Source organism: Berghia stephanieae, chromosome 12 (genome assembly GCF_034508935.2).
Source record: "Berghia stephanieae isolate SIO BIC M18660-M18661 chromosome 12, UCSD_Bste_1.3, whole genome shotgun sequence".
Taxonomy (NCBI): Eukaryota; Metazoa; Mollusca; class Gastropoda; order Nudibranchia; family Aeolidiidae; genus Berghia; species Berghia stephanieae.
Window position 1 is genome coordinate 29,831,047 of NC_088371.1, and position 13,343 is coordinate 29,844,389.

The 13,343-nt window shown below is 33.6% G+C and overlaps 1 protein-coding gene across 2 annotated transcripts in view; it reads right to left on the reverse strand.

Annotated features, from left to right (window-relative positions):
- LOC144958365 (uncharacterized) overlaps nucleotides 1-11,027 on the reverse strand; it is a 74,372-nt gene extending 63,345 nt beyond the window's left edge. The window contains exons 1-2 of one of the 2 annotated variants that reach the window (XM_078890325.1): nucleotides 10,875-11,027; nucleotides 10,246-10,469 (exon numbers count right to left, since the gene is read on the reverse strand). The gene's annotated coding sequence lies outside the window, so the exon portion shown is untranslated. The remainder of the gene's footprint in view (nucleotides 1-10,245; nucleotides 10,470-10,874) is intronic. The other variant, XM_078890326.1, reaches the window with a different exon arrangement.
- Nucleotides 11,028-13,343: the final 2,316 nt, after the last annotated feature.

The window sequence follows — 13,343 nt, forward strand, 5'->3', positions numbered from 1 at the left end:
GTAGATCTTTTATACGAAAATTTTGTATAAATAAAATAACTAAAATATTAAATGACCAGTATCATCCACTAAGACCATCAATTATTATGTCAGAAAGAAGTGGTCGCCCTTTCTCTATTTCAACGAAAACAGAGAGACACCGAAAATCTTTTCTGCCGTCCAGTATTAGGCTTTATAACAACAAGCAATAATCATTTTATATAATTATTTCTCATTTTTACTTTTTAAAAATATAAATATTAATTTATTTGTTTTGCAATCTTTTCAATTTTCAATTTATAGTGACAGTTTTAACTATTTTACAGTGTTGAAATTATTCATATTATAAAGCGCAGCTCTGGTTATAGAGCTGCTCCTTTTTTATATATATACATCCTATTTCCATTGTATTTTTATCTTATGTGTAAATTATAACACGTCTGTACAAAAAATTTCCTTTTTGGGATGCAATAAAGTATTATTATTATTATTATTATTATTTTTTATTATTATTATTATTATTATTATTATTTATTATTATTATTATTATTATTATTATTAACCAGTATATTTTTGACCAATCAAAACATGGAATTTGTGACACATCCTCACACGTGCTCGGACAAACATAGTTGCTTGTTTATAAACAGAAACGTGAATTAAATCGACCAATCACCGATCATTGTTATTGTCTTTATACCACCAAATGGGTGACTAGTTATCACACGATTTTCTCGATCAGATAATAAACGTTTAAACTTACACATAGTTTTCTGTGTTAGTTTTATTGATCAAGCGGTTAAACAGTGGATATTTTACTTAAACACATACCATCGATAGTAAAATATGTGTAGTTTGCTGTGTCTACCAATCACTGCCATTGTTTACATTATAACGATTGTCCGAGAGGCGTGGTTATCTACGTGTCTATTACTCATAAACGTGGATGGCAAAAAAGAAAAACAATAATAAAGACACGAGTGACGACAACTTCTTTCTATTTATAACAATGTTTAATTTACCAGTAGATTTTTGACCAATCAAAACATGGAATTTGTGACATACCTTCACACGTGCTCGGACAAACATAGTTGGTTGTTTATAAACAATGAAGTTAATGAATTCGACCTTTCTCTGATCATTGTTATTGTTTTTGTACCGCCAAATGGGTGACTAGTTATCACACGATTTTCTAAATCATATTATGAACGTTTTAGTTTACACTAGATTTCTGTGTTGGTTTTATTCATCAAGCGGAAGAATAGTGGGTATTATACTTATACTAATACCATCGATAGTAAAATCCGTGTTGTTTGCTATGTTTACCAATCACTGTCATTGTTTACATTATGACGACTGGCCGAGAGGCGTGGTTATTTTAGTGTCTATAGGCCCATAATTGCGTTTGGTTATCAGACCTCCTTATTCGTTTACCTAGTGTAAGGATAAAAAGTACTCTCAAACCAACGTTTACTTGTGTAAAAGTCCAATAACTCAAATCATGATATCCCTTTGATTTTGGAAAAAACCTGATTTTACTTTCGCTTTATAGTTTGTATTATGAGTTGTCCTTATAGGTCTCTGTAAAAAAACAAAAAACAAAAAACAAAACAACCCCCCCCCCCCCCCAAAAAAAAAAAAACCCCAAAAAAAAACAAAAAAAAAAAAAACAAACAAAACAAAACAACAAACAAAAAAAAACAACAACAAATAAAATAAATAAATAAAACAAAACAATCAAAAACAATAACAACAACAACAACAACAAACTTGATCTTTTATATAGAGCAATATCCACTAACGTGTTCAAGGCGCGTATAATTAATTGATGTTTCGACCGTTACTAAGCATTAGCCAATCAGAATATTTCCTGTCATGTTCCCCGTTTCGTCCCCTTGACTGTTTATTATTTATTATTATTTATTCCTTGTCATTGTCTTTGGGCCGTCAGTTGGGCGATTAGTTCTCACTAAATTATATCAATCAGACGATAAACGATAAAGGTTGCGCACGGTTTTATGTCTTGGTATGTGTAATCTGGCTCCTCGAATAAATTATAAAGTGTCGACAAACATCTTCCCTAATGTAATTAGTATCCTTATTTGATCAGTTGTTTTAAGGATGAAATTGCAATGAAAACACGTCAGACTTATCAACAAAATTTCTATTATTTTTCAGAATTTTATTTTATTTATCTATTTATTTATTTATTTATTTATTTATTTATTTATTTATTTATTTATACATTTTATCTTTTTTATTCAATTTCATTATTATTTTTTAATGCTTGTATTGTATTATCCATTCATTTATTCAATGTAAACGTTTACTTTTCTTTCTTTCTTTTAGAATTCTTTTGATGTGATTTTATTTATTTATTTATTTATTCATGCATTTGATTATTTATTAGTTAGCTATTTATATATCTATTTATGAAGTTATTTATTTATTTATTTATCTATCTATGCACTTATTTCATTATGTATTTATCTATTTATTTATTTAATTATCTACATATTCATTTATTTCTCTATTTATTTATCATTCATTTATTTACTTATTATTTTTTTAAATATATTTATTTATTAATCTATTTTTTGTTTGTTTATTTTTAAAATTTGATTATTTATCAATTATACTTATCTATCTATCTATTTATTTATTTATTTATTTATTTACCTATTAACTAATCTACTCATTTATTTATCTACTTATTCGGTTATTTATTCGTGTCTTTACTTATTTATTTTCTTATTTATTTATATTGATTTATTTATTTATCTATATGTTTTTATAAAAAGAAATATTAAGATTAATTTTCTATGAGCATGGTTAATTTTGTTTTTATTTTCATTATAGGCTTTAGTTTTCAGATCAACTTGACAAATTTGACAAGTTTCCTGAAATATAATATGCCTCTGAGCGTAGCTATAGTTAACTTATAGAAGAACAAAGATGGCGGCATTCATGCCCTTATTGTTGCTTTTTGCCATCCGTGTTTGTGATTAGTTTTCACTACACTGTATTAACCAGACTATAAACGTTCAGCGTTACACATCGTTTTTTGTGTTGGTCCGTTATACTTCTGGGTGGCAATGTTGTGAGTTTCTTAGGCAAGCGCACACTATTTTTAAACTGATATTAAAACAGACTAAGACCCATATTTTGACGTCATTTTTAGGTTTGTGCCTAGTGAGTTGTCTTTTGTAGTGGTCAAGGAAACATAATATGATCTCATTGGTTGAACTGTTGAATACAACTCACGATTTGTTTTCTTTTGTGGCCAAAGACTTGTCTTTTGACGTCATTTGTTGGTCAGTGTCAGGCTATAACTTGACGAAGGCCACGGTCTGGGCGTAGTCTTCATATAGATAGTATGCGCTTGGCTATGACATTGCTATCCGGAAGTATAACAGACCAACACATAAAACTCTGTGTAACCATGAACTTTTATAGTCTGCATAATACAGTTAAGTGAGAATTACTCACAAACGAGGACGGCAAAAAGCAATAACAATGACATGAGTGACGTCAACTTCAAGGTATGGAATCGTAGCCATCATTATTATAGCCTGACACTGGAACTCTGTAGGACTTACAGTTTGACGTCATTTTAAAGGTTTTTGCAGCGTCTAGGGAGTTGTCGTTAGTGGTGCTCGGGGAAACAAGTGATTCCATTGGTTGAACTATTGAATACAACTCATGATTTGTTCTCTTTTGTGGCCAAAGACTTGTCTTTTGACGTCATTTTTTGGTCAGTGTCAGGCTATATGTTTACGATGGCTATGGTGGAATCCGTTTTTTTTTTTTTATTTGTCCTAATACTTTTGTTGCCTGTTATGAACTTTCTTAAACAATGTTGTCATGGTGTGATGAAATTATTTATAACTATCTGGGTTATCAGACCTGTGAATAAGCACACATTGGTCTGAGATCATTTCCATTACAACAATGAGACCAAAACAAGTTGGGTTATCAAACGTGAAAATAAGAATACGTTGGTTTGAGAGTATAATATTTCCATAACAACAATAAAAGACCATGATCATTTTGGTTATCAGACCTGTGAAAAGCACACGTTGGTTTGGGAGTTATTTCCATGACAACAATGAGATCATATACAATTTGGTTGTCAGACTTGTGAAAAGACACATATTTGTTAAAATAATGTAGCTTTTATATTGCGCAATATCCACTAAACAAGGGTCCCTGACCAACAGCAACACGTAACATATTATACAGACCGAGACATGACGCCTGTTTGGCGATATTACAATGTTTTTTCCGACACCGACAACGCTGTTAACGGCCAGATTATTTGCAGGTCTTTTGGGCTCATTGTTGTTGTGAATGTAGGTTAAGAGCATTTTGCAAGGACTCAACTAACGGCCGAGCGAGGCTCGAACCCAGGACGTCCCGATCCGAAAGCGAGTGTCATACCACAGAACGACATAACCACAAATTTGAGAGTATTTCCATTACAGTGGATCTATAACTATTTAGGTTATCAGACCTGTGTGTAAGCATACGTTAATTTCAGAGTAAATTTCCATAACAATGAGGCCATAACAAATTGGGTTATCGGACGTATAGAATAAACCACGCATCTATCGGTTATGAAATTACAATTTCATCATTTAAAATTGTGTGCACGATCACTTTTCAATAAACTAGATCTAGGCTAGTGTCAGTTGTGAATTAACACCTCTTTTTACATTGACATACAAATTCATAAAACAATGAACATAAAAATCAATGGTGTTGAAACGACGTGTACATATATGCAGGTCTAACATTTGAACCCATTTATGGACCTAGTTTAACAGTTGTAATGGACAATACTTTGCGTCATTTAAATTTTCTTTTTTTTTGAGATTTCCATTACAACAATGAGCCCATAAGGAATTGGGTTAGCAGACCTGCAAATAAGCACACGTTGATGTTGAGATATCTAATAAAATTACTAACACAGATTACACTATAATTAAATGAATATTGAAGTTAAAAAGAAACAGATGCATAATTCAAAATATCAGAAAATGAAACAGATAAATAAAATATATATTCATAGCTAAATAAATTATGAATTGATAAATAGATGGAAAAAATATATATGTGAATAAATAAATGACTAAATAAATAAATAAATAATAAATTTTTTTTTAAAAATAGATAAATAGATTTTTTTAAATAAATAAATAAATAAATAAATAAATAAGTAAATAAGTAAATAAATAAATAAATAAATAAATAAATAAATAAATAAATAAATAAATACTTATAAAAAATAAAAATAGATAAATAAATATATTAATAGATAAATATATTAATAGATAAATAAATGAATAAATAAATAAATAGATAAATAAATAAATAAATAAATAATAGGGAACAAAAGTGTGATGTCAAATCTTTGGTTCTAATCTCTTTGGAAGTGTGAAATCAGTAATCCGAAGGACTGGATACATTCATTATGCGACTGAATCTTCTAGTTGGCATCTTATGTTCTTGCCTAAACATTTATATATATATATATATATATATATATATATATATATATATATATATATTATATATATATATATATATATATATATATATATATATCATGCTCTCAAAATAAAGATTACAATTCCTCACTTTTTTACGCCCCGTAATCACAAGATTCTGACCATACATCCTGCTTATAAAATAGTTTATGCCACCTTACGCTTCAATATATAACCAATTCATTGTTATTCCTGGGGATTGGTTACACACGTCCAGTGAGTTTGGAACCGGAAGAGAAGAAGGTTTGGCTTCACGATCTCTCTGTCTTATTAGTTAGAAAGTCCTTTCACTTCCTGATGAGAGCAAATGTTCGAAACAATATTGTAGAAGTTGATCACAATTATACTTGAAATATTTTATATATTTACTATATTATATTTACTTATTAATTATTGCAATGTTGCCGATTTTTTTTTGCCGGAAGGTGGAACACATTTTATAGTTTAGAAAATAATTAGAAAATAATGACGATAATAATAATAATAATACTAATACTAATAATAATAATAATAATAATAATAATAATAATAATAATAATAATAATAATGACGACGACGACGACGATGATGATGATGATGATGATGATGATGATGATGATGATGATGATAAAAAGCACATATTATAGCGCGTAATCCATACAACAGATCAAAAAGTCAACGAACCTACTTTCAAAGCTCACGTCTGCACCAGATTATTTTTACTGTGATATTTTTTACCTTTTTTGTTTTCATCAATGAATCCATTCAATTAGAAGGAAAGAAAGTCTTCTGATTGATTTGGTTTTTCTAATTAAAAATTTAATACGGGCTTGACTCGTTGCTATCGTTAACTTTTTGCCTGACACCGTAGCCATCATACCGTAGCCATCGTTAACTGATAGCCTGACACAAGAACCAACCAGGACTTATAGTTTGACGTCATTTTTTTATGTTTGTGCACTGTCTAGTGAGTTGTCGCTAGTAGAGCTAGTGAGTCAGTGTAGCCATATACAACAATTCAACAAATGGGATCATTTGTTTCCTTGAGCTCTACTTAAGACAACTCACAAGGCGGTCCACAAACAAATGACGTCAAAATATGGGTCGGGTCTTTGTGGGTTTTAGTGTCAGGCTATAAGTTAACGATGACTACGCTGACATTGACAAAAAAATTACGTCAAAAAACAAGCCTTTGGCCACAGAAGGAACAAAACGTGAGTTGTATTCAACAGTTCAACCAATGGAATCACTTGTTTCTCTGAGCACCAATAACGACAACCTCACTTGACCCTGCACAAACCTAAAAAATGACGCCAAACTGTAAGTCCTCGTGGGTTCTAGTGTCAGGCTATATAATATGTTAACGATGGCCACGCTTGACTTCCGGTTTAAATTGTCTCTAGAGGGCGCCTCAATAGCCTCATTGGTGTAACGATTAAAAATAAACAAACAAACAAACGAGTAAACGAAATATCAACATCTGAGAACCAACATAGAATAAGTTCCGTTGAAAACTGTGTTTAATATTATCTTATAGATGTTGTGCGCTTAACTCAGAACCTCGCAATATTGCCATTCGGAAATATCACCGACCAACAGACACAAAACTATGTGTAGCCTTGAACGTTTATAGCCTGGTTAATACAGTTTGGTGAAAATTACTCATAAACATGGGTGACAAAAAAAAAGCAATAACAAAGACCTGAGTGACCTCAACTTAGTTCTGTCTATAGATAGAATGAAGTTAACGTCACTCTGGTCTGTTGTTGTTTTTTTTTTTTTTTTTGCCATCCGCGTTTATGAGTATTACTCACTAAACGGTATTATCCAGACTATAAACGTGAATGGTTACACATAGTTTGTGTGTTGGTCCGTTTTCCTTCCGGATGGAATATACTTCTTCTATACTTCTTAGCCACGCGCATACTATCTATAAACCTATCACGATTAAGTTGCGTTTCGTTATCAAACTTGAAAAGATACATTTTTAAAAAAGTCTTGAGCTTTTATAGATAAAATGAAGTTGACGTCACTCAGGTCTTTGTTATTGCTTTTTGCCATCCGCGTTTATGAGTAATTCTCACTAAACTGTATTAACCAGACTATAATATACGTTCAAAATTACACATAGTTTTGTGTGTTGTTCGGTTCTATTTCCGGATGACAATGTTGTGAGTTTCTTAGCCAAGCGCACAGTATCTTTTCAGTGCAATATCCACTAACCGTGCTCAAAACTCTTTACAAAGGGTTACTAACCAACAACAGCAACACGTTACAATGTAGAACGAGACATGAAGCCTGCGATACTATAACTATTTTTTTCCCGACAGAGACAACGCTGTTGACGGCGAGGTACTAATGTTACACCTGAGTACGGTGAGAGAATGTCAGAAAAGAGCCTTTTCTAAGGACTCAACTATGCGTCGAGGGAGGCTCGAACCCAAGACCATTTCGATCCAAAACCAACTGTCATCCCACAAGATTGCCGCAATTAACATAATTTTTAGTATTTTTATCAAAAAGTGGTAAGGGCTTCGGTGGAAACAGTTCAAACATTGGACGTTTCGGGTGCAAACTCTTCGTCAGCAAAGCAAAAAAAAAAAAAAAAAAGCCTAGGAATGTTGAACACAAATCAGCAAAATCTAGTGAGATCTACAATATCATCATCAAGAATGGTAGTACCAGTTTTCCTAGAAAACGGTAGGGGCTGCCCGAAGCCGGTGATCATGAAAATACTAACGAAAGAGTGAAAATGGAGAACGTCGTATGGGAACAAAACAGACAATGGACGTTTCGGGTACAAACCTTTCGTCAGCACAACAATACACAAATTAACGTGGAAAACAAATAAAATAAAATGCAAATTAACTTGTATAACGAAGGGTTTGTACCAGAAACGTCCATTGTCTGTTTTGTTCCCATACGAGGCCTCTCCATTTTCACTTTTTCGTTAGTACCATTTTTCCTATCAACATTCGGTTGACGTGTCAACTTTTGTATACATTTAAGACTTTCAATAGAGAAGAAAAGTGTGGTGTCTAAATTTTTAAAAATTTTAATTGGTTCCTCTTTCATTGGAAGTGTAAAACCAAGATATCGTCGCCTGGGCATTCCACAAGGGAATATAGATAACTCATAAACAAGATGTCTGATGTCAACAGAAATCACCCATGTTGTCCAAGTGAGCAAATTGGCGGTTAATATTCTTGCTCAAGGAAAAAAAACGAAAGTGCCCGAAGCGGGGCTCGAACCCGGGTCATCCGGGTCACAGTGAAATGCCTTAACGACTCGGCCACTTCGCCCCCGTATTAAATAAATAAATAAATGAATGGATAAATAAATAAAGAAATATATGAATAGATAAATAACTATAGATAAGTAGATAAATAGATAAATAAATAAATATTAAATAAATATTTTTTAAACAAAGTAATTCCAATTACTTACGTAGCGAAACAACAAAGTCTTTACTCAACATTTAGGCCTATTCTAATTTTAATTTGTGAATTAAGCTTAGAATTCAATGGGAAGCACCAGGACACCACAACATTGTACAATTTTCGGACAATTGGTCAGAATTACTTTAAAAAAAAAAAAAAAAAAAAAAGAGAGAGAGAGAGAGAGAGAGAGAGAGAGAGAGAGAGAGAGAGAGAGAGAGAGAGAGAGAGAGAGAGAGAGAGAGACAGACAGACAGGCACATACAGAGAGAGAGAGAGAGAGAGAGAGAGAGAGAGAGAGAGAGAGAGAGAGAGAGAGAGAGAGGAAGCGCCCCTCCTTTACCTCCTTTACAAAGTTGAATCTCACCGTAATCATGTGTAAAATGAGTACCTGTACGTTAACAGCGTTTTGTCTGTCGGAAAATATTGTTATATCGCCGAACAGGCATCATGATGTCTCGTCCTACATGTTAAGTGTTGCTGTTGGCCTGGGACCCTTTGAAAAGCGCATGAGCCCGTTTAATGGATATTGCGCTATATAAAAGCTCACACTAAAGTATTCATACATGTAAACGTTGACGTATTTGCATCGTCTGATTACCAAACGCAGTGATGGGCTTGATTCGACGTGCACTTATTTGTAGGTCTGATAACCCAATTCTTTATGGGCTCATTGTTGGAATGGAAATCTCAAAAAAAAAAAAAAAAAAAAAAAAAAAAAAAAAAAAAAAAAAGAAAAGAAAAATGACGCAAAATATTGTCCATTACAACAACGTTAAACTAGACCCATAAGTCAGACCTGCATATGTGTATACGTCGGCTTGATTCCAAATTGTTGCAATGGACAATATGTTTGCGTTGATTTAAGAATATAATTTCCTTTAGCTCCATTACAATTTGGATTAGCAGACCTGTAAATAAGTAGCTACGCGTCGATACAACCTACACGTCATCGTATTTCGCAAGCAAACATTAAATTATATTAGATCAATGATTTAGATTATTAAATAAATAAATGAATTACGGCAACATGAAGCTGTCAGTGAGAACAAAGAATAATTGTTTCATATAACCGAACATAAATATATAAATAGATAAATGAATAAATAAGTAATTAAATCAATAATTGATATATAAATAAATAAATAAATAAATAAATAAATGAATAAATAAATGAATAAATAAATGAATAAATAAATAAATAAATAATAAATGAAGAAATAAATAAATAAATAATAATTAAATTAATAAAATAAATAAATTGTAAATGATAAAATTAGATTTAAAGATTATAACTATACCTGTCGCAGCAGTTAGACCACACTGATGGCGAGAATAATGTGTTATCCATAACATGTCATCAAAACCATAACAATAATCATAACCTTAAAACCTTATAATAATAATATCTAAATTTACAAGGTGCTACGTTATAATGTATGTTATGCCACTGATAATTTAACACCGCGTCTTTTCCTTTCCTTTCCAAAACTAGATAGATAACAATTGCTATAATGTTCCTTTACTTAATATAACATCGTTATAATTATAATCATTATCAATAAATTATACCAAAGCGAGGTAAAACTGTAAATAATAACAATAACTATAACAATTGCTATAATGTTCCTTTACTTACTATAACATCGTTATAATTATTATCATTATCAATAAATTATATCACAGCGATGTAAAACTGTAAATAATAATGACAATAATTGCAATCAATAAAAATAGTCCAGCGCAAGAGAAGAAGATTCTACAAACGGTTGGCGCATTAGCGAAGTTGGTTCGGTTATAGCCGACTGACACATAAACTATAAAATTCTTAGTTTTAAATCTCAAAATCTCCACAAAATTGTTGATGGTAGTAAGTAGCGGTGGATGTCGGATGTATAAATGCGCAGCACATTAAAAAATATTCACTCACGTTCATAAAGTAAGACAGGTGGATTTTGAAATGTTTGCGTGCTGAGGGTGTGTTTGTGTGAGACTCCAGAAAAACGCTAGAGAAATTTTATTAACTTTAATGCGGTTATTTTAGTATAAAAGTAGATCTAGACTGGTGGTTGGTTTAGCGTTTGCAGGCTGAAGTTAGTACCAAGAGTTTAGTTCGTGATGGTTATCCTTCTCTTTGATCGTCCCGAAATGGGCGGGGTTTCGGTGATCGACGTTGTTGCTTGTTCGCGTTTGTGATTGGTTGGTTTGTTGGGGGTTGGCGGTGGTGGTTTGGTGTGTGAGATATTGGTAAGTTGGGCCTGTTGCCTTTTTAGCCTTAGCTCCGCCTAGTGGAGTTCGCAAGTTGTTGTGGTCGAGGTCGTTGGGATTGATAGAGACAAGGCTATCCTGGGTTTGTATAGGAAGGAAGGGAGGAGAATGGAGAGAGGAGAAGGAGGAGAGATGGAGGTTGTGTGCGCAGGTGTGTGTGTGTGTGTGTGTGTGTGTGTGTGTGTGTGTGTGTGTTATGGAAGGAGAGAAAGGACTGAATTGGTGCAATAATGGTCTGTGTGTGTGTCTGTGCAGGTGTGTCTTTGTGTATGTGTGTGTGGGGTATGTGTGTGTATATGTGTGTATGTGTGTATGTGTATGTGTGTATGTGTATGTGTGTATGTGTATGTGTGTATGTGTATGTGTGTATGTGTATGTGCGTATGTGTGTATGTGTGTATGTGTTTGGGTTTATGTGTGTATGTGTGTGTGTTTGTATGTGCCATGCTATTGCAGCATATATATATATTCTGCCGTAATTTGAAAAAAAAAAATGAATTAAAAAAAAAAAACAAAAAACAAAAAACAAACAAACAAAAAAACAAAACAAAACAAAAACAAAACAAGTTTTGACAATTCTGGCCAAAAAAGTCGTCCCTCAAATGTCATTGGATAAAACAACAACTCTTAATCTTGGGACTAGAGGAAATCTTCAAGGAAATCCCAGGTTTGAGAGTTTTGGACAAGATAAGCCTCATTGTTAATATAAAGAGGTCCTTCAGTCCAGCAGGCCCATGGAGCCGGAGTTTATCCCGATTTCTATAGCGTGAAACAGACAATAGTAAGTGCTTGCTATCCTTTTGGTATGACGCTAGTCTATCGCAAAGTACCTACCGCCAGATCTATCCTTTTGGTATGACGCTAGTCTATCGCAAAGTACCTACCGCCAGATCTATCCTTTTGGTATGACGCTAGTCTATCGCAAAGTACCTACCGCCAGATCTATCTAACAGACCCTGCTCAGCTGAGTGGACGACGGGGGGGGGGGGGGGGGGGGGGTCAGGAAAAAGCTCCACTGCACCCAGGACCGATCTCGATCTCTTTGCGTGTGGAGCGAGTGCTCTACCAACTGAGCTATTGAGACCCCTGATCGTTACTACATCAATATAGCGGCTTCCTATTTTCGGGTACAAACCTTTCGTTAGCACCATAATAAACAAGGAAGGTTGAAAACAATTGCTGTTTTCAATGTTCATGTGTTTATTGCTGTACTGACGAATGGTTTGTACCCGAAACGTCCATTGTCTGTGAACTTACTGTTCCCAGCCGAAGCCACTCCATTTTCACTTTTTCGTTAGTATTTTTACGATCCCAGCCCCCCCCCCCCCCCCCCCCACCCGCCCCACCCTGCCACACTTTAGAATAACCCATATTTAAAAATTTGGCCTGAAAACTCGTCCTTCAAATATCGATCGATTTAAATGACCCTCATCTTGGTAATAAAAAACAAACAAACTCTCAAACCTGGAACTTCGCGAAGTCCTCGGTGTGAGAGTTTTTGCCAAGATGAGGGTCATGGTTTGTGCAAATACTCATTGAATAGCCCTATGTGAAGTCGAGTGTAAGGGGCAAGGACTGCTATACTTCAGTATAGCAGTCCTTGGTAAGGGGGTATTTTGGTCCAGTTATAGACCCCTAATGATGACGTATCGATCATTGTCACAATGGTGGGGGCATTATGAGGGATGGATCGTAGCCATCGTTAACTCATAGCCTGACACTGACCAAAAAATGACGTCAAAAGACAAGTCTCCAGGCGCAATACAAACCTAAAAATGACGTCAAACTACAAGTTCTAGGTGGTTCTAGTATCAGGCTATTAGTTAACGATGGCTACACCTTGATAACCCGTAGCCATGGTAAACTTATAGATTGTTCGAAGATGAGGTGACTCAAGTCTTTGTTATTGTTTTTTGCCATCCGCGTTTATGAGTAATGCTCACTGAACTGTATTAACCTGACTATAAACGTTAATGGATACACACAGTTTTGTGTGTTGGTCCATTATACTTCCGGATGGCAATGTTATGTGCTTCTTAGCCAAGCGCATACTACCTATCAGCCTGACACTAAGACTTGTCTATCGACGTCATTTATAGATAAGTGCACCGTGAAGTGAAAAAGAGCTATGA